We start from the raw sequence: 25,001 nt of genomic DNA, 5'->3' as shown, positions 1-25,001 counted from the left end.
ACCCTTCACCGTAAAAACAGCTTGTTACGAATCCTTCAAATAAGCCTCGGAATGGGACTGATTCTCTGGCACGACCACAGCAAAGGAATAAGGTTTTATGATTGGTACTTGGAAAGCACGTATGGGCGAATCCAGAAATGCATATAGAGTGTTAGTTGGGAGGCCGGAGGGAAAAAGATCTTTAGGGAGGCCGAGACGTAGATGGGAAGATAATATTAAAATGGATTTGAGGGAGGTGGGATATGATGATAGAGAATGGATTAATTTTGATCAGGATAGGGAACAATGGCGGGCTTATGTGAGGGCGGCAATGAACCTCCGGGTTCCTTAAAAGCCAGTAAGTAAGTAAGTAAGTAAGTAAGTAAGTAAGTAAGTACGAGTACGTAAATCTACAACACGAGACTTCTTTTTTCTTTCTGCAGACAACCATCAACCTTGGTCCTTAAAACCCGTCGTTGATAACGGTACTTAAATCACTGAAGTTCTGATTCATTACCTAGCATGTTAAACACAACACCATGGAGGAAATTACGAAATTGTAGCTTAATTTATGGAAATATTTTATTTACCGATTATCCGATTTTTTCGATTAACCGTTCAGTCCATCCCCTTCATTACCACGGATAATAGATGTTCTACTGTATTTTTATTGTTACATTGTAAACTTGTATATATGTATTTGTTTTCTGGATCCTTGTGGTTACTCTTATTGAAGGGCAGACGATTTTATTTAATAAATCCGATACCTACTGCTTATACTTAATATCTATCTTAATATTTATATATTTTATTTATTTACTTCATAAAATAAAATGTTTTCCTGGGTACTAAGCTGAAAATGCGCTAACGACATCTATAACAGACGCCCTGAGATTCACAATGCCACAAATGCGTTTGCAGATATCGGTTAGTAATTACGAGAAAAACAGATGAAGGGAAAACGATGTTGTTTCACGTTTCAGCGATTTCGCAGTCGACGTGCGTGTAACGCTTTACATTTCTCGAGAGAAGAAATCCATGGAAATATCATGAAATGAAACTACATGTTCGTTATATTTATATTAAATGACAGGCCTATTACTTCAGTTTATGTCTCTTAATATGAAATAAAAGATCGGGGAATTTACGGAATATGAAATCAGAAAAAATCCACTTTCATAAAAAAATTATCCGCGATGCAAGAGCATTAAGGTTTGAATGTTTCTGGATACTGTCGTCAGAACGTTCCAAACTCATTGATTATTCATCCGGAGAAAGCCAATGAGACGGGATCAGAAACCAGAAACCGTACTCTGATGGGACCTCCGCCATAACCATTGATTTTTATGGCGCCTTAAACTTGAGTTGTACGATGACATCGCCACAACTGCTTTCAGTGTTGAATTTTTAAACTTACTCACTCGGTGTGTTTCATTACCATGTGCATGCGTGCGGGCTTATCTTATGCCGGTCGCAATATTCAAGCGACCAGCTGTGAAATGGATTCCGCTACTTCTGCAGCAAGATACGCTTTCGTTCCATTTTAGATCGTCTTAACATGAAATCCAGGGCTATTTAAAGTGACTTCTAGGTAATCCTCTTGGTCTAGTGGTTAGCGATGCTGGCACCTAACCGGGAGGTTTTAGGTTCGATTTCCGACTCTTCCAAGGGATTTTTCCATAATTAGGAATTGAGGGGTGAGAAATGATATAGTTCTAAACCACATAAACAACATTTTAACGGACAACGTATTAAAGGTTTCAAGTTGAATGCTATTAGGCGCGGTATCATAATTTCTTCGGCGTATACTTGCGCCGTTTTTTGAGTGAGTTTTATAATATTTTATTAGTGACTTCTCCATGTATGTAAGAAATAAACACAAACCAAAAAAAAAATCATTTTTGTTAAATCTATGACTATCTCATTCTCACCCCTTCATCGTTCCTTCGTATATACAGGTGGTGTTACAAACTTTCAGGGATGATGGCAAAGGGCACATGTATCAATATGAGATTAGGAACCTTGGTCCGGAAATAACCGAGTCGAAATTTACAAGCAAAAATAGTTGTGTGGAAATGAAATAATTTTATTCCTCTGTACACCTTATTTATGTGTATTTATCTGTACATCTTACACATACTGTATTCATCTGACGTTGTTTACGTTCTCTACCTACAGTATTCCGTTCAGTGCGCTGTCTGAGTGGGGACAGGAAACTACACTAAAGCAATGCAGATAGCGTAATGTGTAACGGACATGGTCGGTCCTTATATGCACATCTGTAGACAGCAATGTATGTGTACAAGTTGCAGTGTCGAGTCGATCAGTCCTAGTGAAATGGAGGAGTACACGAGAGCGGAATAAGCAGACCTGATTTTCGAATACGGATGAGCCAATGGGAAGAATAGACAAGCTCAGAGATTGTATCGAGACAAGTATCCACGTAGGAAACATCCGGCTCCTACCATCTTTCCACTACTGTTCCAAAGGTTAAGGGAAGGAGGGCACGTGGTGCCAAATTACAATTCCATTTTCACACAATTATTTTTGCTTATAACTTTCGACTCAGTCATTTCCGGACCAGGGTTCCTTATCTCAAATTGATACATGTGCCCTTCGCCGTCATCCCTGAAAGTTTGTAACATCACCTCGGAAACACTCTGTATATAGTCTGGATGTTAGTGCTATCCTTAGGTTTGAATTAGATTTAGATAGATATAATTAGTAAAAGGAGACTGGCGCACCCTACCAAAAATCTGCTGTGAATATCCCCTTAAGGGATCACCAAAGGGTTGATCATGTAATATTCAAATATTTTTATTTCCACATGTATTGAAATTTGGACACATGTTTGTATGAAATATTTTACTCACAATAGGTCCATCACCCCATAAAATATATACTATGAATTATGCTATACAGGGTGGAAGTGAAATAATTCTGGAGATTTAAAGGGAAGATAGGGTACACTTAAATCAATATAAAACCTATATTACGTCTTACGATTAAATACACGGTTAATTAGAAAATTGAGTTGGAAGATTCAGCAGTCTGGATATCGCCGCCTCTTTCTTCTCGTAATACCGATGTATAGGGAAGACCAGGTAACTTGATACCCTAAGGGTGAAACCTAACCATTTTTCCCCCATTACTACAAATGCTAGTGGATTATGGTGATTTTCTAGTTTGAAGGTTGAATTTTCTTTTGCCAACTTCGTTTCGAATTTCGATACTGACAAATACTATAAATGGTAGTGATTTTGTAACCGGTATGTTGGCAGCTGAGGCAAATATCGACAATATTTGCCGGTACTGGAGTTCCATGAAATTAAAATTGTACTAGATTTCTCAGCCGGTTACTGGAAGATAGTGAAATTCGAACTTATTAATAATTAATTCATATTAGTATTAATATTAATACATAATAGTTATGTTATGTGTTGCGTTGTGGTTATAATTCAAGAATAGTCAGATAAGTACGAATGAATATAATATACTTGGGCGTGATAATGCACGTGGGTAATGGATAGAAATATTATTTCAAATTTTAATGAATTTCTTAAGTGTTTAGATTTTTATTACTATGTCAAAAAAAATGAAATAGTGTTGCAGTGACTCCTCCAAGGAAGAAAATGTGTGGCATTCAGAGTACGCTTCAGAAATCTGTAGTTCACGTGTATAATGAGTTGAAGAAAGAAGATAATGAAGAAGGAATTATGCTAACGGAGACAGCAATTACAACCAGAATAGGACAATTATTAGGAGTAAGTATTCTTAAGCATACATTTCAAAGTGGTATTCAGTTTTAGGAGTTTGCACTAATAATTTCATGATTGTGGTCAAACAAAACAAATTTTTAGGTTAGGCCTAATGTTTAATCAAGTCAGTGATTTTCATATTGCCAAACTAAATACATTTAAGATACTGTAATACTGCAGTAGGTGATAGCTTAAATACATTTACAAATTAGACGAACAAGTAATCAAACAGCACGAAAGTAAATTTCCAGTTTTCTCTTTTGGTATTAAATTAACCGTTCAGATCACAATTTACATGCCACATCGGCGGAAGAAAATACAAGTCATATTGTAATTATTAACTTGATATTGCAGCAAATATTATATGAATGTTGGCCTGTTATGGTGCTTAAAAATAATTCAGTTTTATATAATAACTATATAACATACTCTATAAAGCATAGGAACGTTGACTCTGGCTGAATAATTTATTCATGACTGGTCTAAGTAATATTAAATATGGTGTTTCTTCAGAAAAGCTACCCCACCCAAAGTACTTGTTAAGATATAACACTCGAGAGGACGAGGACGCACTACTGGGAAACTAGCCATTTCTCTTCGTCCTGGACCTCTCGCATGTTATATTGGTAATTAGTAACAAGTTTGAGGGAGGGACTACAACAATGCATTAGAATATACAGGTAAGTGTCAAAGGATTTTTGTGCTGAAAGTATTTGTGGCTGTGCACTAAAACCACGTGTTCATCACTATGTAAATATCACAGAAATCAATGAAACAAAATAAAATTATGGCTTCTTTGGTGTAGCTTTTCTGGAGAATTACCTAAATATTAGCCTACTTAAACCTATCGTAGACCCAACCTAACATGTTGATCATTTTCTATTCATATAGCTGTAAATGTTGGTATTATGCATGAATTTTATGATATAACAATTTTTAGAAGTATTATGTTATTGTTTGTTATTACAGCTTGGCTTAACTACAGCCACGAAAGTGATAAATTCACACAAGGGGACCCCACTCGTGACACCAGGAAAACATAGACTACGTAAACATCCAGTGACTGATGCTGATGATTTTACGAAAGATGCAATTGCGAGATTTATTTATGACAAGTTACATAAAGGTAGGGAAGTTACAGGAATTATTGTGTTGATTTATGCAATGTAATTCTGATATTAGTCATAGGCCTATGTATAAAAATATGGCATAATTTTCATTTACTGTTACAGGGGAAGTACTAACAGCAGCAAAAGTTCTGGAACATATGAATGATGATTATGAAACATATTTATTTAGAGTATCCTTATCATCGGTGAAAAAAATTTTGAAAGAGATGAAATTTCTATGGAGCAAAGGGGATCCTTATACACATGTATGAGAAAGTGATGTTATTCGTTTTTAAGAGAATATATAAGAAATGTGGAGCGTGAGAACCCTAAACCCGTAGTATTCTTGGATGAGACTTGGATTTTTATGAATGGTAAATTTCAATGTATTGTGAGACATTGAGTGATTGAATTTTTTACTAACAAATAGATTAACACTTATGTGGAATATGAAATTGCAATTAATATAGGCTACTAGTAATGAATTCAGGTGGGAACAACATGTTTTGCAATTAATAGTTTCATATTATAACTAGAGGTTAGTTATAAAATTCTTGAACGGTTTTCCTGTCTTTAAAATTTTTGTGTCTCTTAGAGTGTCAATGTGAATTGCTTTTCTCTCTCTGTTTTTTTAAGTATGATCACCCACTTATTCATGAAATAAACCAGGTGAAGTTTCCAGTGACATGAATGGTGTTATTCATAGACCAACAAATGAGGGTGGAAGATTAGATGCCGGAACGAAAGGTGGATTTATACTCGGTAAGTTATATTGATTTATATTTTACATAAATTTGGCAAGAGTAATTTTTTTAATCAGGGTACAAAAATATAAAAATTGGTGACTAAATAAAAACGTGGGAAAGCCTTTCACCAAAGAGGATCTCATGTCATGTCATGTTATGTTATGTTATGTTTTATTTTCTTTATTTAAATGCTGTGAATTCATGTGACGTAATTATATGCCCAGGTATAATTTTTATTGCAGGTGCTGATTTAATTTTTTCATGCAATTGAAAGAAAAGTCAGGACTACCATAGTGCTATGAATAGCCCTGTAGTTGAGAAGTGGGTGCAAACACAGTTGTTGACCTGAGAACATTAGGGCAATGCGTTATTGTCATGGATAGTGCTGCATATCATAGCAGACTTGTGAAAAATCAGCCAACAACAAAATGGAGGAAAGAACAGCTACTGGTGATTGCAACTGAATATAATAGATTTGTTGTACTAAATGATAAGAGTTGATGGTGTGAAATCACCTTTTGATATTACATTGCAATATTAATTTCCATACTTTACAGTCATTATTATTATTATTATTATTATTATTATTATTATTATTATTATTATCTTTACTACTACTACTACTACTACTACTACTACTACTACTACTACTACTACTACTTATAGATGCTACTTTTTTCTTTCAGGTGAAATTGAATCTACATAAGAATCCTAAAACAACAGAGCCTTGCCAATTACTGTTCTGAAGCGGCCTTGTCTTATGTGTTGTGTCTATATACAATTAATTCTTTCAGTTTTTTTTCCCCCTTTAATGTAATGAAGTTGTTGGTTGATTGATACCAAGTGTTCAGCAGTTGATGTCATTTGTTATCTTGCACTCCAATATTTAACCAGATGATTGAAAGCTGTGTAAAGTTAAACAGTCAAGACAATGATCCATATCTTCATTGAGATTTCAGAAATGGCATGGGGAGATTCTGAAATATCAGTTCTTTATAAATATTTGAGACAATCATGGCCTGTGATAATATGAGTACTGCCACTGTAGATTTTCATAGAAGTTCAGTTATTAAATTAGGTGTATTATTTTTACTATGTATTGTACTATATTTTTGTTTCGCTTAATTGATGAATTATATATGCTGTAAATTGAATAGTAGACTGTAGGTCTATAGCTTAACTGATGAATTGTATGTGCTGTAAATTAAATAGTAGGCTGTATACCACAAGTGATGAATTGTTTATGCTTGTAATGTGAAGTAATTTGCATGATATTTATTATCAGTTTCTGTATATTTCAACTGATTGAATTGTTTATACTTTTAAATTGATTAACTTGCTTGCTATGTATTATATTTTATAGCTTAACTGATGAATAATTGTTTAGGTTTGTCAATTTAATAATCTGAGTGCCATGTACTTCATATTTTTAGTGGAGCCACCAATGTAGCTTAGTCGGTAGACTCGTTGGCCTGCAAATTCAGAGCTGCACTCGAGGGTAGTTTGGATCCCCCATTTGGTCTGATTAGTTGGTTTCTTCTGAGGATTTTCCTCCATCGTGGAGCAGACGCCGGATGGCCTATTGCAATTTTTTCATTTGCTGTAGAATCATTGCGATTTTTGTTACCACATTGTCATGTTCTGATCTTGTTATTCTTTTAACATGTGGTAAGATGCAGGTATAGATAACCTTACAGTAATTTTGCTACCTTTCAGCTACCTCATTACCTCCCACTCCATAAAGTTCATGGATCCACGGAAGTACCAGTCGTCGATGTAATTCGACCATTTTGCTTAAAATATTAAAACACTGTAAAATATTGAGATTTCATGCTGTTACGTCCATTACTGCAGCAAGAACATCTGATTTTGAATCTGATAGTATGACAGCCTTCTCAGATTTATGAAGTCGATACTGGAGATTTTGTAAGCTTAAAAGTGTATCTAAATTTTCACTATCAAAATTAGTCAGTGTTTGAAATTAGTTAGTTAGTTAGTTAGTGGCGTTTAAAAAGGGCGCGTCAGCTACTATGGCTATTTGCGCCCTTATCTAAAATCTTTCACTAAACACAAACACAATACAATAACCAGAATGTTTAAAAAGCTAAAAAGCGTTGTCACGGTTAAAATGGGGCAAACAAGTGTTTGAATATAATTCCCTGTAAAAGGGAATATACTGGTATTGTACTACAACACCACTACATCTATGGCTTGGTAAACAGGATCCATCTATAAAAAATACTGTATGTAGTCACTCACTGACCAGATCATTTATCGTTTCTAATGATTTTTAAAATGTCTGGAGAAGTATCACATTTCTTAACATCATCTGTTAAAGTTAACTTATATACTATTCATTTTGAAATAACTTGGGATTGTGTTTTATTAGTAAAGTTTCCCTTAATTGAGCTAGTTTGAGTTCTCCAAGTAGAGTCAAAAAGTCTGTTGGGATTTTGGCTCAGTTTATTAATATTTGTGGACTGTGATTTTTTGTTCTAGACAACCATATTATCTGCAAATGATGAGATTATCATAAGATCTATTTCTTTAGTTAGACCATCGACATTAATATTGGAAAATGTATTCCTGAAAACAACAATGTGGGAAGCCCAGATGAATCTGTCTCTACTTACATATTTGTGACAATGAATCAAATAATCAAGTCACTGACCCAGTGTAACACTTTATCATGGACACCCTAAGTTTGCAATTTCTTAAGTGATTTATATCTACAGAGCCATATGATCCTTGAAAATAAATTAAAATTGTTAAGTTGTTTTGTTTTCTGTTTAAAATATCTTTAATATCTTGACTAAAATTTAAAATCTGTCCATTTGTTGAATGCAATTCTCTAAAGTCAACCCAATAAAATGAAAGTTAGTTACTAGATTCCAGGAACCAATTCAATCTATGAAATCATCTCTTCCATAATTTTGGCTATCATACTAGTAAGTGGTATCTGTCGATAACTCGAAAAGATATTAGTTGAATAATTGCTTTTCAAAATTGATGTTATGATAGATTTTCTCCAGACAGATATTGTATTTTAGATGAGATTACAAGATAAAAGTAGTGAGTTTGCTTGTTTGCCAACATGTTTAAGAAAATCAGCATGTGTATTGTCTGGACTTGGAGATGTTTTGGGTCTTATGTTATTAAATTAATAGTAATATTCAGTTCTTGATTAAATATTGTTATATAAAGTAGATAGTAGATTTAATATTTCTTTCAGTTTTTCCTTAATAGTCTGACGTACACAGATAAAACTAACAACCACACCACCAACTAATCTAATAGAAATTAAAATATAATTAAATGTAGAAAAAGTAATTAAAATTATAAATACACGTAATAAACCATAACCCCCTAATTTCAACAATATACTATTTTATTCCCTTTTACAGCTTGTAGATAATTATTAATTATAGTTATTACTTATTAGCATAATATTTATTGAACTTATTGGCTATTTCACTTCGTTTGAAAGATGTTATTGTGTACAAAAAGCATTTTTTGATGATCGTTTCATGCTGTATGTTGTGTATAAATCTATGATTTCTGGCCATCTGTTCTGTGTAATCCATCTTTTGTATAGAATTAATAAAATATTCTTTTGGTAGTAATTATTTTATTAATTGAGTATTTAATTTTCACCAGCTCACATTTCTTGAATCATTTGCTTTTTCTTATTTAAATTTAGGACACAAGAGCCAAAAAGAGACTTCACAGTTATGTATCATACATTTTTTCAATGACAGACGTGGAGTTGCAGAAATAATAAGTGTAAGTGTAGCATTATTAAGCAATTTACAAACAAATGAAATCTTTAAAAGGTATCTAGAAGTGAAATTACTTATGGCTTTTAAGGACCAAAATTATTTTTGTAAGTTGATTTATTATTATTTCAGTTTTAGCCTAGTTGTATTATCCATTTCCTTACTAATTTCAAAAGATAATCAGAAGTTCATTCGAATTCCAACCAAAAGTCAATTGGTTATTAATTTATCTACCTTTAGGAAGTACAGTATATGTACGCTGGAATCTTTGAAGTGAAGTGACAATAATTTAATTGGTCTTGGAACAGATTTGATTCTTGAATATTATATACTATACTTTGTTGTATATTTACGTCTAGTAACCTATTAATGCTAATACTAATAATAATGTAAAGGAATAAAAGAATAGAACATAGCAATACATTTCTCATTATTATTGAAACTATTTAGAATAACCTTCCAACATTAAGGTAAAGTACGGTGAGTAAAGAAGTCATTCAGTACATAGGATCGTGATTTTACTACATGTGGTGATATCTGGTAACAGTTGGCAACACTGACAAGGCGGAAATATTTGCTGTTTGGGAACTGAACTTACGTGATCCTCAGTATAAGAGGTCAACGAACTCAAATCTGTCTGCCTTAGACAGGGGTGCAGAACTGGGGAGAGGGGGTGCAAAGCTTGGGGAAAGCGTTGGTTCCCCGTCCACACACCAACGGTGTTGAATGACGTCTCTGTGACGCGTACGCAATCACATAACACAGACACTGAATACAAATCCCCTCCCGTACCAAGTCAATGACGCGGAGGTGGAAGGAATGGATGAGTGACGTACGCCACAATTGACGCCCACTTCTGCAAGCCTGGCTTTAGTGAACTACCTCCCATCTCCCTTTCCAGCTACAATGCTGCAAGCTGGTCGCATAAATGATTCTTTATTAGATATTTTGTCGATAAAGACAAAAAAAACAGGATCCTACTCGCCAGTTACAAATAAGAAGGTGTTAACATTTGGAAATATTTTTTTCTGAGAAAACCATGGACTTTTCATCAATAAAATATTACACTTTCTTTGTTACATACAACATGAATTATTCGTATTCGCTCTGAAAATCTACAGGATTATTTCACTTCCACTCTGCATACGGGTACAATATGTAACTGGTCTGGTTTAGAAAAATAAATAACTAATCATGACCATAATTAGGAACCAAAGCAGACAACTTCTTTACAAGAACAATCTGTAGTAATGTCACGAGAGATCTGGGAGTTCTTAATAAATCCACGAGCGAAGCGAAATCTCAGACCTCGAGTGACATTTATTAGGACTATTTCGTGAATAAATAAAAATAAAAATAATATATCCCTAAAATTCGCTCAGAAATTGTTAATAATTTTATATTTACTAATACTTAATCTATTCAGACAGTGTGAAGTCGAAATAGATGAATATCGATTACTGCAATAAAGAAATGGGATATTATTCAGTAATGCCAATTGCGAAAAGCGAAATACAGGTTTAATAATGTTAATTACATGTAGTGCACTTTTCTCTCATTATTATAACAGAAATACGTTTTCATTATCTGCTGAAATCATGATTTAATTTAAACATTTGATGATACGAGTATAATTACAAATAATAATTTCCTTGTGTGTATGCATACAGTCTGGGAAGAATATTGAAAGAATCAAGTTTAAAATGTACGTTCAATTAAGATGCATGAAAATTTTGTGTCTACATGGTGCGCCGTTTTGAACATCGTCTTCACGGTGTACTTACTTACAAATGGCTTTTAAGGAACCCGAAGTTTCATTGCCGCCCTCACATAAGCCCGCCATCGGTCCCTATCCTGTGCAAGATTAATCCAGTCTCTATCACCATATCCCACCTCCCTCAAATCCATTTTAATATTATCCTCCCATCTACGTCTCGGCCTCCCCAAAGCTCTTTTTCCCTCCGGTCTGCCAACTAACACCTCTTCACTGCGTAAATATATTAATTAATATTAGCAATCAATCTTGCATTGATTGCTTGAATACGTAAAGTTGAAAGAACAGTTTAACCGTGTATACACATGTTAATGGGTTAATGCTCATCAATTTACGGGGAAACAGTTGGCGACACCGACTAAACAAAAGAACGACCATGCGATAAATTGATAGCTATAAATCTAGCTGCAAAAATTATCGCGACGTTTCAGTGTGATTGGTTGGAATTCAAAATTTCATTACACTTTATTGGTCGAAAATGGAATGACGTCGTATAAACGAAATAGTCATGTGTAAATACTTAAGGCTTGTACTACTTAGATATAAGAATGATTTCCGCAGAAGATTTAGCCCATTATAACTGTAATATATTGCGCGTGCGATTTCAAGCTGGATATGTGCTTCTCTTAATAAAGGAGCCATTAGCTCGTTTGACTTGCAAGTCTGTTTCAAAGCATTCTCCGACTTGGAATGTTTCCAGATATTAGCTGATACCTTCTCTGGAATTTGATGCATCTTAATTAATTCATAGTCAGTATGTAAAACAAGTCTCGCTCTTTGTAGTCAAGAGACCAGCCAAGATGCTTCTATCAGCAGGATCTGGCAACATTGGCGATTTGCTTCAGCAACCCAGTTTCATGAGGTGATCAAGTTTTTCGCCCGTGTAGACTTTAAGACTTTTTTAAACTTTGAAGTCACTCGATCTCATAGTGGTATTTCTACATAACATCGATGATGTTTATGTAAAGGGGCTTAACACTCATTTTTAAATGTTACTCTTTTGCTGTAATTAGTTAAAATTTAATTACAAAACGTTAAAATATGTTTTTTGGCAATTATGTTTACATTCTTTCATATAACGTAACTAATAATAATATGCTAAAATTAATTATAGCTTTTGATCTGAATGAAAGAGGGGGGGGAGAGCAACGGTCAATTGTTCAATGGTTGAGTTGTTTCAGTCAGACAGGCTAGCTGTCTGTAACGATCCCCACAATAGGTTTTCACCTGACGACGAAGAGAGATCCACTCTTCGAAAAGTTGTGCTACAATTTTTTAAAATTAGCAATGGAAAAAGTCCAAACAACTCAACCATTAATTGTAGCTGTTCCTGAAAAAATTTTTCCATTATGGAATAAGCCCCTTTACTTGAACACCGTCGAAATTTTCTAATCTTCTTAAATGCCTCTGAAGATCATAACAATACTACGACCTTTTTGCGTCATGTATGTTATTTTTATTATTTGTGTTTATAATTTGCACAAGATAGGCCAAGAAACAGTTTTTTTTTATTTTGTTGTTGCTAGTACATTGTTTATTTTAGTAGACCTAAATTCGTTGTCATTTTTAGCTTGATTGTTGCAATTTATTAAACATGGAACATTGGAAAGGTTGAGCAACGAAGAATTGCTGTAAAATTTTATTATTTAAATGGCCAATGCGCAGAAACTGCCCGTAGGGTTTTTTCGTCGTCACTTTTAACTGTCGTCATGAATGTCATGATCCTGTGCCCTCTTCACTTGCGATTAAAACCTGTGTTCGCAATTTAGAAGAAATAAACTCAGCACTAAAGAAGAAACTTCCAGGTAAAGAAAAAACTGCTATGGTCTGGTTTCAGGAAGGTGGTGCAACAGCACATATTGCAGCTATGTCTATGACGGAAATGGAAAATTTATTTGAGAATTATGTCATATCGAGAAATGGAGAAATTCACTGGCCTTCACTATCCCCCGATTTAAGTGCACGTGATTTCTTTTCATGAGGTATGTAAGTAGTATCGTATACGCAAGCAAACTACGAATCTTTAAACAACTGAAGACAGAAATTCGTGAAGAAATTTCAAACAACACAGTAAAAATGTTGCAAAGTGTAGTGAGAAACTTCAACGAGCGATTACAAGAATGTATGTATTTTGGAGGAAGGCATTTGAAGGATGGAATTTTAAAGAACTAGTGGTTACATGCAAATGACTTACTACATTCTATATTATCATATAATAAAAGTAAATTCAATACAATATCTAAAGTTTCATTTTACTATTTAAAAATCTCCTGTTTCTTTGGCCCACCCTGTAGAATCTCATGTTTCAGACTATGCCCTAATTTGAATGATGTCCCATATCGTTCTACCTTTGTTAGTCTGCCTATTGTTAATGTAGAACTTGTTCAGGTTTACAGATTTCAGTTCTTTATTTCCATACCGTATGTAAAACACGGTTATGGCTCTAATTTTATTTACAACATGAGCTATTCGCTCTGACAACCTTCAGGGTTATTTCACTTCCACCCTATACACGAGTAAATTGTATAATATTTTCATGACATACATACATACATACATACATACATACATACATACATACATACATACATACATACATACATACATACATACATACAAGACTAAATCGGGAGTATTCGCCAATACAAATCCAAATGTATATTTATCGTAGGAAAGGGAAAACCCTCAAACATGTAGTATTACCCTGTAATGAAGCATGTTGTTCAATAAAATAAAAGAAATAAATAAAATAATAAATACATGCATACATGTATGTTCACACCTGTGGGGTAACGGTTAGCGCGTCTGGCCGCGAAACCAGGTGGTCCGGATTCGATTCCTAATCGGAGTAAGTTACCTGATTGAGGTTTTTCCGGGGTTTTCCCTCAACTCAATATGAGCAAATGCTGGGTAACTATCGGTGCTGGACCCCGGGCTCATTTCACCGGCATTATTACCTTCAGACGCTAAATAACCTAAGATGTTGATAAATCGTCGTAAAATAACCTACTTAAAAATACATACATACACACATGCATACATGCAAGCATACATACATACACACATACATACATACATACATACATACATACATACATACATACATACATACATACATACATACATACATACATACATACATACATACATACATACATACATACATACATACATACTCGGAAATAATAGCACCACTACATTTTATTGGCCGGAAAAAAAGACCAAGATAGAAGTTTTTACACCTTCCAATGCCGGAAACTATCTACTAAATACTAAATATGCTCAAAGAATAGCTTAACTTTGAACTCTTACTATATTACTCTGAAAATGGAACATAACTAATATTGTATGCAGTTCCAAAGCTTTGGAAATGCTAGAGTCCAGCACACGGTTGAATACACAAATACCGCTTTGTAGCAGCGATTTCTTTTCTCAAGATCTAGCATTATAAGAGCGATTCCACTGCTAGTAATCACATATAATAACTTCATATAGTGTGTAAAAACCACACAGGATTACAGAGCCTAAGATGTAATAAAATTGCAATCGAAATATGCAAGAAATTACTGTAGTAACGTATTTTATATACATTTTGGCGTTAGAAGTAACGTATCAGATTCGAATTAACGAGGAGAAAGCGATATCAGTTTCAATGGTTCGTTATTGTTCAAAGATCCTGACTATAACGTGTTGACATATATACGAGCACGTCAGGAGTAGCAGCAGAACAACGGTAAAGGACTCTCGCCCGAATCCCAGCACAGCGCTGTATTGTCGTCAGTCTGATAATGCAGTGATTTATATGGATTACGCATCTTGGACACGTAGAGCACGTCGCAGACAATTGCGGGGTCTCCAAGGGACAATTCACGCAGCACAACCCGTCCGCCAAGTATATCTGCTACTTTGCGAGCGTCTTGCTTCAAACGTATAATAGAGCCTACCGCATGTCTCATCAAAAGGATTTTTTAACAGAAAACTATAGTCTACTCACTGTATATTAACAAAAATAGGAATTTAATGCCAATAGCTTGTGATTTTATGTTATAAGGAACATTATCTTATTTTCTGTAAATTCAGTAGTGGGGAACCATAAGTTGATATGTACATTTTTGCGATTTTTAAATTTTTATTGATGTGTGTTACTTTGGTGACAATCTTTAATGTATCATAAGCTGATAAGTGTATCAATTCAAGTAGATTTACAGAGTTGTCAGGATAATCCTTGATATCTGATTTGACAGGAAACAATAACACCCAAAAACTGGTATGTGGCACTTGGCATGGCATGGCATGTTTCTCTTTCCACTCATTTATATAAGTCAAAACATCACATGTCATTCACGGAAAGAAACTGTATTGAAAACATGAAATATGATTCATGAAGAGGAGCTAATTGAAGAATCCACTGCAAGAATGATGGATGTTACTTTCTTGTCGAAAAAGAACCAATACTGTCAATGCATAGCTTAAGACATATAGAATGTACATACAGAGTTATATGGCATTGACACTGATAGTTATTGTCCAGTAATGATCGGAAAATCACAGTTAAGCTTTGAGCGCTAAGCATTTCAAACTTGCAATTGCTCCTCCTGCAAAATGTATTCCAAAAGACATCCATCATTCTTGCAGTGGACTCTTCAATTGTGTTGGATGCATTGAAATCAAGCCAAACATTGTGTTGGTTGCACTGCCTTCTCTGGTTCGAATTTCTTAGTTTGGGAAAAATTCCGATCGAAAAATTTAAGGCGATGGCACTCTGAAATTTGTAACTCTATATTTTCGGTCGTATGAAATTGAAGTTTTTATCACATATTACAAGCAATATAGGCATGCATAATTTAAATTTTCAATTAATTTGCAGTTATTAATTTTTATTTTATTGATTGAAGGGTTCAGAACCATAGAGGGCCAAGCACCATTTATTAAAACCGTAGAAAACAAGGGTTAAAATGAAGTTGTCACCATAATTCAATGGAAACATATAGCAAGTATGCACATTAAAATTAAATGATATGTCAAACTTAATTAAACTATGGCATTCACTTAACTTTAACCCTTAGTCCACTATGGCTCTGAACTCTTCAATTAGCATTGTATAAATAATGCTCTAAATATTCACAATTTGAATTATTTTGCCTTAAAAATTATTCATTCCTAATAAATGTATAAGGAAACTGGCCTATGCTGTTTGCATTTAGAAAGCAAGTTTAAAAAAAACTGGTTTTTAATTTTTACTGTTTTTAACCATTACAATTTCAACAATTGATGGTCAAAAAATTTTAATTAACATAATTATCAGTATATTTACAACGTAATTATGAATTTCTTTTGCAAAATTTGAGCCCATTCGAAGAAAAACTTTATTCTCGAAAATGAGAAAGTTGAGACAAAAACTAGTAAATAAAAACTCACACATCACAATATGTAATCACCTCAAAACCGCTCAGCTCCATATGGTGGGACCTAAGTGACGTAGGGGTGAACAAATTACAGATTATGAAAGGTAAATCATGAAACAGGTTTTTGAAACAATTAACGAAATTTTCATTTTTGAAGATTTTTTCACTACCTATTTTCGCCGATCCATCGTCTTAAAATTCGTAATTGATAATCGTTTATATCCAAATATTTTTACACAGATATATCATAACTTCCCGTCTGAGACAACTACCGCTAATAATAATGAGTTGAAAAAGTCACACCTGAATTTTCGTGTTAATATTTTGTACTACTTACATAGGCTAAAATGTTAAGTCATTGAATAACTCGAAACCGAGAATGTAAAACATCTTGGAAGAAAACATCTCTCTTAATTAGACACATCACCCGATTATACTTCGCATGAAATTTCCAAACGTTGTCTCTGAGCGTTGATACCTGATATCTGACGTAGGAAGTCTGTAATGCTAGCTCTTAAGGAATGCTCTCCACTTTATAAGAAACTTAATTTACGATGGTACTTCGTACTCCACGGTCGGCAGTTTCTGCACCGAATATACTGTTATAGTTGGGCGATTCTGTACCTGTATTAAGCCACACGTGCACTTTGTATTCAGTGTTATTTCTTGCGTTGTTTCAACGAAGATAGGAGAGAGGAAAATGTACCTATTAAAATGTGAACCAGCTATGTTCTCGGTTGCTGCTTCTCGCAGGAAAAGCGGCACAGTGGTGAGTTCAAATGTAAAATAACTTGTTAAGGAAAAATATAAATTAACACGATTGAATTCTATTCCAATATGCTTTTAATATTACTGCAAAGTCCCATAATTACGTACTACTCATCCTGCAGTTTGGAAGGACGTTAATCGGAACCGATATCACATTATTTTTCTATCCCGTGTTGAAAGAAGGGTATATTACAAGGGCTACGAAAATAAACCCCAAGACAGACTAATTATGTTTAGAGAATGCAATGTTTTAAGTAACACGAAGGAAACAGTCACAAATCGTAGACTGATTGATATAAAAATTAAATATGTAAATAACATTTACAGGAAATATCAGACAATAGAATTGCTAAAATTGTAGGGGATATAGACTATGTGTAGGATATTTCAAGAAAAGGAAAATCAAGGCTCCTGAAACCCAACACTAGATCCAGAAAGTATTATTATTATTATTATTATTATTATTATTATTATTATTATCATTAATTCATTAATTAATTACAAATGGCTTTTAAGGAACCCGTAGGTTCATTGCCGTCGTCACATAAGCCCGCCATCTGTCCCTATCCTGTGCAAGATTAATCCACTCTCTACCATCATAACCCACCTCCCTCAAATCCATTTTAATGATATCCTCCCATCTACATCTCGGCCTCCCCAAAGGTCTTTTTCCCTCCGGTCTCCCAACTAACACTTTATATGCATTTCTGGATTCGCCCATACGTGCTACATGCCCCGCCCATCTCAAACGTCTGCATTTAATGTTCCTAATTATATCAGGTGAAGAATACAATGCGTTCAGTTCTGTGTTGTGTAACTTTCTCCATTCTCCTGTAACTTCATCCCTTTTAGTCCCATATATTTTCTTAAGGACCTTATTCTCAAACACCTTTCATCTCAGTTCCTCTCTCAAAATGACAATCCACTAAAACTAGATCCGGAAAAAATTATTATTATTATTATTATTGTTGTTATTATTATTATTATTATTATTATTATTATTATTATTATTATTATTATTATTATTATTAAATTTTTCAACTAGATACAAAGGCATTGGGTATTTTTAAACTGAAGAGTAAATAAGAGATGTTATTTAGAACAGAAGTTTCTATCAAATGTTATATTTACATATAATTTTGTTTGAAATTAACGTTTCTGAACTCCTATATTTTCTATTCTATGGTCCGTCCCAGGAATCTGTGGACATAGAAAGACGAAATAAGACCTCTGCACTAGTGGTATGTGGGAGGGCCAGGGTCAATGACCGCTTTGGGGAGAGGCATTGGTTGAAAGAAGCTACCAATCGCTTTCAGGAAGGGGATAATTTCTATCTGAACACTCTACCACGAGCATCTGACCTCTTAGCAGCCTCCAGCTGATGCTGCCCGCAATACACTCCGGTACAGATAGACTCAGCCATATATGCGCCAAGTCACTCTACAGATTTCTGGGACACAATCGCTTGTTCTCGTCGTGATAAATAGCTTCAAGATATGATTTTACTTGGCTATTTAACGACGCTGTACCACTACTAAGTTACGTAGCGTCGAAGGGACTGATGATAGCGAGATGATGTGTGGCGAGATAAGGCCGAGTATGCGCCACACATTAACTGATGTACGCATTTCAGTTGGTATAACCTGGGAAATAAACCCAAACAGGTAATCAGCACAAGCGGAGATCGAACCCGCAAACGCCTTGGCCGACTGAGCTATGCCGGTGGCTAGCTTCAAAATTACATAAATGGTATCATGAAGTTACTTTCTTTACCTGATCATTGTATATCAATCTAAAGAAATTAATACATATCATCATTTTGCAAATCAGCCCCAGTGAGCTCAATGGTAAAATACTTATTTTCACTCTTTATGTGCTGTACTTTTGGTCCAGTAAAAATACTCATCTTTACGAAAAAAACTCTTAAAAATACTATTATGTTCTGTGGACAAAGAGAAACTGAAGTGTATATAATTAGAGTATTTTATTTGGAACAAATAAAGTTTCAATAACGGTAACCAAGTTACAGGCCTACATTATTTTTTAACACAATATCAAGTTTTCTGAATAATTTCGAAGGAAACATTGTTCCGGGGCCGGCCATCGAACCCGGAACCTTTGGTTAAACGTACCAACGCTCTACCAACTGAGCTACGCGGGAACTCTACCCGACACCGATTCAATTTTTCCCTCTATATCCACAGACCTCAAAGTGGGCTGACAACAGTCAAGTAACCAACATTGAGTGCACACTAACTCTGTGTGACTTAAATTGTGGTTTTCTGTTAACGAACAGTGACGTGTATTATGCAAATCAAGCTTTCAAGTATAACTCCCTGTAAAGTTGATTTGAATAATTTCGAGGAAAAAAGCTTGATTTGCATCAAGTTTTCTGTGCGTAAAGATCTATTTTCATATAATGAAAATCTACATGAAAAGAAAAAAACCCTTAGTGAGATACCTAACGGCACGCACTGCGCGCATGACAAACAGCGAAACTGATTCATACAAGAACCATAATGAAAAACCGATTAACTTGAAAGTGGTTCGCCTATTTTCCTTTAGGAAGGTATACTAGATCAACTAAAGATAAAAGGAAATTGAATATATTACGGTGTAATAATGTGTTTTTACTTGATATCGTTTTATACGACAGTTGTGTCAGACGTCGTTACTACAAATTCCAAGGTGGTTGCTGTTTCAGAGGTCTAATTTGCAATTCTGATATGAAGAAGTCTAAAGTCAAAAGATCAAGCTCTCCACTCCGCTGAGAAATGTGGGGACACATTACCAAGAAGAAGCGATATATTCCCTGGTCAGGGCGTCCGCTGCAATTCGATACGTGGAAGACATATCCAGGATTTATGTCTGAAGCTTTACTGCAGTGTAGGTTTAGACCTTAATATACTGCATGTGTCGTGTTCTCCACATAAAAGTAAACATGTTATATGGGCATGTATGTAGGCTACATGGTTTCCAAAGTACACGTTCTAACCTCAGATAAGCAGATGTGATGGTTGAAATGGAATGGAGTGCAATGGAATTTACGGGAGGGGGCACTATGACTCAAAACTGCAACCTGTTACGATTTACTGCGCTAACCCTCAAGCTAGGCTCATTTCCAAACCATACCGGTTGACTACACTAAGGTTTCGAGGAGGCAAAGCCCCTCGTCCCTAGGCCAGCCCCCTCCTGGCATCGCAAGCCGGCGATCGGGGAATGCTATGGATTGATGACGAAATGGAGAAATGGCGATGAAATGATGTAGATGTCTAATATGGCGAAAAACGGGAAAACCCTGAGAAAGCTCAAATGCGTCCTAGTCCGCCACAAGTATCATTATGAATTTGTTCAATGAAAAATCACAGACCAGATCGGACCCGGACAGTACTTGCTCCTTTACGGAGCTTATTTCCGAAGACATTCTGAACTAAATGTCATCTAAACATTTGTCCTAATGTCAATATTTTCAGAGTTATACTAGTTTGAAATTGTTGGTAAAATACCATTATTCTTTAGTTTTATGGGTAAAAGAATACTATGGATAAAGAATGAACTATTCAGAAGTATCATTTCTTTAATTACCGGTACCTAATATTCTGAAGCTAAAAATGTGTTGTGAATTCCATAGTTCCTTCGTACAATTTTTTTTTTTCGATTTTTAACTATAAAATTACATTTTCTTGCGCATTATTTATCTGTAGTAACGTCACGAGAGGTCTGAGATCTGCCGATAAATCCACGAGCGAAGCGAGTGGATTTATCTGGGAAATCTCAGACCTCGAGTGACATTTATTAGGACTATTTCGTGAATAAAATAAAAATTTAAATAATATATCCCTAAAATTCGATCACAAAATGTTAATAATTATATATTAACGAATACTTAACCTATTAAGACATTGTGAAGTTGAAATACTCGTAGATGAATTTCGATTATTGCAATAAAGAAATTCGATGTTATTATTCAGTAATGCCAATTGCGAAAAGCGAAATACAGGTTTAACATTGTTAATTACATGTACTGCACTTTTCTCTTATTATAACAAATACATTTTCATTATCTGCTAAAATCATAATTTAATTTAACAGTAGCAGTGGGGACAGCTATATACCAATGCTTATGTATTCACAGTGAGACATGTTGCTACACAGTGAAGCCATCTCTGTATAGATAGGCCTAATTAAAACACGAATTTTATTACGCCATACGAAAGGCAGTTTGATCAAAGACATTATTACTATGCAAGGTTTTTGAGTTTGATATGAGATGATGTTACATAAATTTGAACGTCTATTAATTGTTTAATTTCAATACAAATGTTATAGGCTACAATTTTATAGGTTATGTTAGGCCTACTTGTGGAAGCAGGACCAATGTCAGCTGTGCCTTGTTTCGACCGTTACTTACAATGAGTGGTACACGAAAGCATTTTTTATAGCTCGACAAACGCATTCTCGCTGTAGTGTGTAACGGAACTAAAGCTGCATCTACACAATTCAATATTCCAATCGCGTATGCGTGCAATTTGGGAAGAATAGAATCAAGTTTAAAAGGTACGTACAATTAAGATGCATAAATATTTTGTGTCTACATGGTGCGCCGTTTTGAACGTGGTCTTCACTGCGTAAATATATGAATTAATATTAAATATCAATATTGCATTCATTGCTTAAAAGTTGAAAGAAAAGTTTAACCGTGTAGTTGCATCTTAATATATTCATGATCATCAATTTACGGGGAAACAGTTGGCGACAACGACTAAACAAAAGAACGACCATGCGATAAATTGATAGCGATAAATCTAGCTGCAGAAATTATCGCAAAGTCTGACTGTGATTGGTTGGAATTCAAAATTTCATTACACTTCATTGGTCGAAAATGGAATGACGTCATATAAACGAAATAGTCACAACAATTTTTGCAAATCACGCCAATCTTGTAAATTGTTCATGTCTGTAAATTAGGTTGCATAATTAAACTGTAAACAATCAGGTTTCTAAAATCGTATGATTTGTAACAATTTGTGTGACAAGTACGTAAGAATGATGTTATTTTTAGTTAAAAATTGAAAAATAAAATCTGTACAAAGCAACTGACAGCAAATTTTTACCTTCAGAACACTAGGCAATTAAATAAATGATACTTCTAAATAGCTAATTCTCTATTTATAATATTCTTTTACCCTTAAAACTAAAGAAATGTTTATATGACATTTTTTGCTCAAAATTTTTTTCGGAAATAAGCTCCGTAAGTTTTGGTAAATCCTCGTGAATCACCCTGTATAAAGAATACTGTATACCTAATTTAAACGTTATTTTATAGGAACTCGCAAAATACGAACTAGTACAATTTAAAATTTATTGTTTTTTATTTTATTGGGTTATTTTACGACGCTGTATCAACATCTATGTTATTTAGCGTCTGAATGAAATGAAGGTGATAATGCCGGTGAAATGAGTCCGGGGTCCAGCACCGAAAGTTACCCAGCATTTGCTCGTATTGGGTTGAGGGAAAACCCCGGAAAAAACCTCAACCAGGTAACTTGCCCCGACCGGGATTCGAAAATTTAAAATTGTACAATCCCCAATGCAGAATGTACTAAAGCTATTGGATTTCAGTACAGCATAGACGAGGATAATATTAACTATTTAATGGAACGTGGTTATATTTTTTGCCCGTCGCAAAGAACATACAGGAACATTGAGAAAAATGAGAAATTAGAAGTCCCAGATGAATTTATTTTAGTGTAGTTTTGTATTTTGTCTTCAAATAACCCTTTACTTGAATTTGTTTTTGTCAACTTGGTTCTGAAACATACTATACAATAATCTCTCGTCGAAGTGTAGGAGATCAGACCGTTTGAAAATTCAGCGGAAAATTTCCTTCTACATAAAAAAATGAATTATAATAGCCATTTATTAAATAATGCGGGAACACCCCGTTATAAACTATGTCCTAATAAGATGTAAATATAATAATTATTATTATGGACAATATGAAACAGGTTATTGCTGCTGTATTCATTGTGTTTCAGAGCTAGTAGCCTATTCCTAATTTTCATATCTGATAGAGGGTATATAACTAAAATGTTTTCTTAATAAATTAGTGAGAAAATGCTCCGCAGTAACTGTGTAAACCTTCGCGAGTCATCCTGTATAACGGAAGGTTCAGAGGGACTCAGGGTTGAGTCACTTCGTATCCCACGCTCGGCTGCAGACGGGCCCGCATGCTCTTAACATGTCCTCTAACCTTGTTTCCCAGCGTATTAACTCTTCTTCTTATTGTTTTCTTCCTTCCCCTGTGTTTGTTTGATCTTTTATAACCCAAAACTCTTTCTTCTTCTCCACTTCTCCCTACTTTTCTGACGTCACACCTAAAAGAAGCGCCATTCCATCTCCAGCTTTACCGTTCTTAGGAATTCTGTTGCACCAGAGCAACCTTCAGACTGGTTTTTCATAAAGATAAATTTTACATACTTACAGTACAGGTCTTACGTTGCAGATGTGTTCGAATACTCTCTCTTCAGCGAAGTGAAGGAAATCGTAGTGCCTCAAATTGGGCCGCTTTAAATAGATAAATTACTACTTTGACTTCGAAGTCGATCAAAAAATAATTATTTATGAAAAATATCGGACTCGTGTCTAGTAATTTACTGGACAAGTGTCACATACAGTATGTCGGCTAAATTTAATTTACAGAACAAATATTTACCAGTTAGTGACCACTACTAGTACAGTATTTGATAAAAAAATTCAGGTGACATAAATAGAAGGTTTGCAATCTCCAACTTCACAGCACTATTTGACAGAGAAATATGACAAATTTATGCTTAAAACAGAAATATTTGGTTCCTAAGAGAGGAACTGAAACGAGACACTACTTTTAAATTATAAGATCAATCAATATTCAACAGTAACAAACTTTACTTTATATAATTTTGAGGGAAAAATTGTTCCGGGGCCGAGCATCGAACCCGGGACCTTTGGTCAAACGTACCAACACTCTACCAACTGAGCTATCCCGGAACTCTACCAGACACCCATACAATTTTTCCCTCTGATTCCAGAGACCTCAAAGTGGGCTGAAATCGTCAAGCAACCAACATCGAGTGAACACTAACTCTGTGTGACTTAAATTTAAGCAAGATTAATCCAGCCTCTACAAACATATCCCACCGTCCTCAAATCCATTTTTATATTATCTTCCCATCTACGTTTCGGCCTCCCCAAAGATATTTTTCCCTCTGGCCTCCCTACTACACACTCTACATGCATTTCTGGATTCGCCCATACGCGTGCTACATGCCCTGCCCATCTCAAACGTCTGGATTTAACGTCCCTAATTACGTCAGGTGAAGAATAAAATGCAAGCACTTCTGCGTTGTATAACTTTGTCCATTCTCCTGTAACTTCATCCCTCTTAGCTCCAAATATTTTACGATGAAAGAGTAATGGAACGGAGAAAAATTCTCTTCGGCACCGGGGTTTGAACCCGAGTTTTCAGCTCTACGTGCTGATGCTTTATCCACTAAGCCACACCAGATACCCATCCCGGTGTAGGACAGAATCGTCTCAGTTAAGTTCCAACTCTTGGGTTCCCTCTAGTGGCCGCCCTCTGCACTACGTCATAGATGTCTATGAACGCAGAACTGAAGTCCACACATGTGCTGAGGTGCACTCGTT

The 25,001-nt window shown here is 34.9% G+C and overlaps 1 long non-coding RNA gene across 3 annotated transcripts; it reads left to right on the top strand.

Annotated features, from left to right (window-relative positions):
- Nucleotides 1-3,076: 3,076 nt before the first annotated feature.
- Nucleotides 3,077-6,605, top strand: LOC138699622 (uncharacterized). 3 transcript variants are annotated; one of them, XR_011332043.1, is made up of 3 exons: nt 3,077-3,743; nt 4,707-6,042; nt 6,279-6,605. It is a non-coding gene; the product is annotated as an uncharacterized lncRNA (long non-coding RNA). The 3 variants fall into 3 exon arrangements; XR_011332044.1 differs by lacking the exon at nt 3,077-3,743 and having other exon boundaries at nt 3,829-5,608; nt 5,835-6,042; XR_011332042.1 differs by lacking the exon at nt 3,077-3,743 and having other exon boundaries at nt 3,788-6,042.
- The last annotated feature ends 18,396 nt before the right edge of the window (nt 6,606-25,001 follow it).

The sequence above is a fragment of the Periplaneta americana genome, chromosome 5 (genome assembly GCF_040183065.1).
Source record: "Periplaneta americana isolate PAMFEO1 chromosome 5, P.americana_PAMFEO1_priV1, whole genome shotgun sequence".
NCBI classification, from domain to species: Eukaryota; Metazoa; Arthropoda; class Insecta; order Blattodea; family Blattidae; genus Periplaneta; species Periplaneta americana.
This window is presented reverse-complemented; position numbering and strand designations above follow the sequence as displayed.